The following is a 5105-nucleotide window of genomic DNA, read 5'->3' on the forward strand; positions in this document are numbered from 1 at the left end:
CTCTTGCATTTAGCACAGTACATCTAGTGTCCATTCATGTTGCAGCGTGCATTTGTATTTCATTCTTTTTATGATTGACAAGAATATTCCATAGTCCAGATATACCACTCACCCTTTATTTTTTCCCTTCTCTTCCCTTCCCTTCCCTTCCCTTCCCTTCCCTTCCCTCTCTTCCCTCCATTTCTTCCTTTTCCTTTCTTCATCCATCCATCCATTCACTCATTAGATAATGGATGTTAGAATAGGAAGTGTTCCCCACGGGCTCACGTGTTGTGAAGAGTTGGTGCTCAGCTGGCGGCTCTATTTCTGGAGGTTCTATAAACTTTAGGAGGTGGGTCCAGCAGAAGGTAGAGGCTAGGGTGCTCAGCCCCTCCTTGCTCTCTCTACCACCATGGGCCCTCGCTACCTTGGTCTGCACCCTGAGAACCCATGAGCAGGAGTGGACCTTTCCTCCACTAGTGTCTTCCTGGAAGTTTTGGTCGCAGTGACAAGAAAGCTAACTGACACAATGGACGTTTGGATTGCTTTCTCCTTTGGGATGCTGTGAATCATGTTGCTATGAACTCTAACATGCAAGTTTTTGTTTGAAGATGATTTTCAATTCTCTTACCTAGAAGTGTAAAACATATGCTAATGCTGTATTAAACTTTCAGATGAAATTTCAGACTGCTTTCCAAAGCTAAAAATAAACTTTCATAACTTGATAATTTATAATTCACATTGAACAACTTTCCATTTCTATCAGCCTAGTTCTGCTTTCTTGTAATGTCAACTCTTCTACACTAAATATTCTTTGAAAAAAGCTCTAATTTATATATGTGATGATTATGTTAATTTAGTTCAAGTTTAGTGCCCATTTCTGTATTCAGAATGATTTTCCCACTCCAACATTTTCCCCATGTTGTTGCAGTTAATACTGAAAACACCACACTGATGATTGGTACAGAATAGATAGGATCTAGTTAATATTCTATAATTCTATAAATTCTATAATTCTATAAATACATTTGTAGCAACTAGTAGGAATAATATCTTGACAATGTCTTAATGCTCATTTGTTTTACTCTTTTCTTATGTTATTGTAGAAATATTCTCTTTCTTGAAATGAAATGCTAATTTGGCAAAGATTATGTGAATCCATATCCTTTCTGTGGAAAATTATATTTTACCTAAACATCTTAATAAAAATCAAATACATTTTAATTTACAGTGGGGACAGAAGACTTTAAAATAAAACAGAAGGTATTGTAATTAAAAGCAAGCAATTACTAACCTTAGCTGTAGAATAGTAAATCACTCTGCTAATTGTTCTCCAGGCATTCAACAAATGATTAGTTAATTGATTGATTGTTTAAAGTGTTAGATTGTATTATATTGTTGGAACTAGTGGAAATTTGGAGGTTAAATACCTTTCAAAGCATCTGATAACATTCAAGAACTCTTTCAGAGATAATTACCAATACTAGAAATAAATCCTTCTGTTTATGTTCCCAGGAAAGGAGAAACGATTCTTTATTCTGCTCTTTTGATTGTAATCTTATTTATTTTTAATGAGTGAAGAATGAGCAGAGGGTCCGGAGAACGGCTAGACTGGCGGCGACACTGGGGAATTGGTTTTCTTCTAGCTCTGTATTAGGTGCCACTTCCCTTGCTCCCCAAATGTACATCAGTTCAGATGTTCTCTTCCTAGATCCTCTTCAGTGGTAGGAATGGGATTAAGATCCCCAAAAGACCAGTGAAGAGGTCAGTCCTCTGGGAAAAATCTGCCAAGTACACTTTTAGAAAGGATTGTCTTTCAGAAACCTCGACAGGGAACCATTTCTAGAGGTAATTAGACAGGAGGCCAGTTTGTGCTGGTTTGGTCAGTGGTCAGATTGGAGACACCTCCCATGAGGGACACATTAAACCAGAGAAACCACCCTGGGCTCTGTTAAGGCACTTGAAATTGCTGCCCATGTGGAGAGGGTCTCAGGTAAAATGCAGCAGGGTGTCCCAGGCCCTTATGTAAAGTAAGGTGGAAACTTACCTTCAGGTCTAAAAGACCCGAGCGTGGTGTGAAAGGCTGATGTGCTTTTGTGGAATAATGAACCAACCTGTTTGCACAAGTTAATAATGTAGACCCACATAGAAAATGTAGAGCAGATAAGCAAGCCTTCTAGGGAAGGCTTGCAAATTTTCATATGTAAAAATAACTAATTTTCGTTTTTAAAAGGGCACTTATTGTACTGCTTGTGTGCAACTGAGATTTAGAATAACAGTATCAGTGCTGTTTTTATGTCAGAGATGAAATCTCTGGGCTACTAATTAGAGAACTCTTTGATTTTGTTATGAGTCACAGCAGCAAGCCACAGAAAACAACAGTAGCAAGCTTATGTAAGCAAGGAGAAACTGTCCTAAAGACACAAGGGGGTCCTACTGAGAACCCCCAGAGGGAGAGAGCATGCATTTAGACAGGATTGAAGCAAGGAGCTAGAGCATTACTGTGTTCCCTCGGAAAACTTCTCTACTGATCATGGGACGGTCACCGGAAATTTCCTTCCCACATTTCTAAGCCTACAGCTGACAGGTCCAAAGGAGCGCCTGTAAGGTCAAAACCCAGTTCCCAAGGAATGAAGCTCTGTTAGCCTTAGATTGAAGCAGGGGCACACATCTGGTTTAATCAACCGTGGCCAAGGAGGTGGAGGTCATAAGTAAAGTGGCTGCTGCAGTCACCGTTGGAGGCGAGCTGTGACAGACAGTGTGATGGTGTATGTTGCGAGACGGTGGACAGAAATCAACCCAAGCGTAGGTTAGCTAGAACCAATTTCACACACATCACACAGCATACAAACTACCATCCTCACTCCTAAACACCAACGCCCACTCACAGCGCTGGGATGTGCGGGTTGGTGACGTTTTCTAACATGAAGACCTCGTGCATCGGGGAAACCACGCAGACCGCTGCTCAGGACGGTGAATCTCAGTAGGGAGAGTTCCTCCCGGCGAGGATGGACTGTGAACGCTGCATCACGCCACTGCCACAGAGTTTTATTACACAAAGAAAAGCAAGCATCAACTTAGGCGTATTTTTTTTCTTTTAAGTGTAAGGGAGAGGATAGTAAATACTCTTTACCCATACCCGAATGCATACTCCAGCACACGGCAACGGGGGGTGTGTATAGAGCAATTGTTATTTATTTATTTATTTAAGTATTTACTTATTTATTTTTCTAGTCCTGGGCTTGAACTCAGGGCCTGGGCGCTGTCCCTGAGCCTCTCTGTGGTCAAGGCTAGCACTCTACCACTTGAGCCCCAGCACCACTTCTGGCCCTTTCTGTTTATGTGGTGCTGAGGAATTGAATGCAGGGCTTCATGCGTGCTAGGCAAGCGCTCTACCACTGAGCCACCTTCCCAGCCCTTAGTTATCTTTATTTTAAAAAAAAAAGCCTTTTGAGGTCTTCAAGAAATGGCTGTAGGTTCAGGAAATTTTAGACCCCAGTAACCATTCCTTCAAGGGCTCTGTGTGAAAGTGCAATTGAACGCTGCCAGCGGGAGGTTGCTGGAGCATCTGCTAAAATGCAGGATGGTCTTCTCCAGGCCTTGCTGAGAAATAAGTTCACGCAGGCTTTGTTCTTAATATACACATTTGAAAGGATTCGCCGTTCTATAAACATCCAAGAAAAGAAGTCATGATGTGAGCTAACCTTTCCAAGATCGTTCTGCTTTAGGATTTATACTTACTGTAAATGAACTTTAGTTTTTCCTCCCTTTGTATATTTTGTCTGTACTGTTTTATACACACACATACACAAATATACACACACCTACCTACCTACATCTATGTAGGGGTGTGTGTGTGTGTGTGTGTGTGTGTGTGTGTGTGTGTGTGTGTGTGTGTGTGTGTGTGTCCCATTCTGAGCATGTGATTCTCAATTTGCAAACACAAAAATCAAAACAAAGCCGAAGACATATGATCTTCTAACAAAGATACAGTAAGAGGTAGTGGTTGCTAACTGAAAAGGGGGTACTCAGTATTTATGATGGAAGGTAGATGTTTCAAAGAAGGGAGGGAGGAATCACTGTAATTTTGTGAACAGGAAACCAGGAAGTGTCTTCAGGAAGAAAGGTGCCTGAGAAATTGTAAGGCGGAAGAACTGGTAGGGCACGGTGACATGCGAGCGTGGTCACTGAGTCGGGAAGGCCCGGTCTAGGCCGTGGAAGCAGTAACGGGCAGCAGGAGGGGCACACATGGCTTCAGCTGGGGGCATGGACTGGAACAAAGTACAGACAGCGTGGATGTGGGAAACCGGGGGGTGGGGGTGGGGGTCGTGCTGGCTGAAGTCATGTAAAGTGACCTTACTAGTATTGAGGAAAACTGTAACTGTTCAATGACTTTCAGAAATTTTTGACAAAAGAGTAAAACTGTCTCGCTGTCAGTTTTAAACATAAGATGAAACTTATTAACACAGATGAAAAACTAAGTGTGAAAGTGTGTTGGGTTTTTTTTTTTTTTGGCAAAAATGAATAGTTCTGCCTTGTGTGTGTGTAAGTTAAAGGACAGTGAGTTTTTTCTTTTTCTCTTTTGGAGGGGGGCTGGGACTGGGTCCTGAGCTCAAGGCTGGTTCTCTACCACTTGAGCAACACCTCTACTTGTGGCTTTCTGTTAGTTAGTTTGGGGAGAAGAATGTCATGGATTTGTCAGCCTGAGCTGGCCTTGAACCGCAGTTCTTAGAGGTCAGCCTCCTGAGTTGCTAGGATTACAGGTGTGAGCCACCAGCGTCTGGCTGAGTGTTTTTCCATGAGTTGTTGGATTGTCAGAGCTTTTTACAGTTTGGAGGGGCTCTTGACTGTCTTTTTAATTGTCAGGGGGATGCGCTGAGGGGTTTCAGTTCCGTAAGTGTGGCAGTGAGTACCTTTCTTGTCAGACGCGTTCCCCTTCCCTCCGTTTTCTCCTTCTAGGCTTGCAGTGCCACAGGTGTCTCTGAGAGTCTCTTTTGTGTGGAGCTGTGGGCTGGCATCACTTCTGCTGGGACCTTCTTTCATGTCTGTCGACAGGTTCTCCTCCACAGCCTTCCTTCGGTGGTATATTCTGGGTCTTTCAGCTGTAGCCGTGTGCAGTGGAGTAA

Source organism: Dipodomys merriami, unplaced genomic scaffold (genome assembly GCF_024711535.1).
Source record: "Dipodomys merriami isolate MVZ:Mamm:240054 unplaced genomic scaffold, mDipMer1.0.p SCAF_69, whole genome shotgun sequence".
NCBI classification, from domain to species: Eukaryota; Metazoa; Chordata; class Mammalia; order Rodentia; family Heteromyidae; genus Dipodomys; species Dipodomys merriami.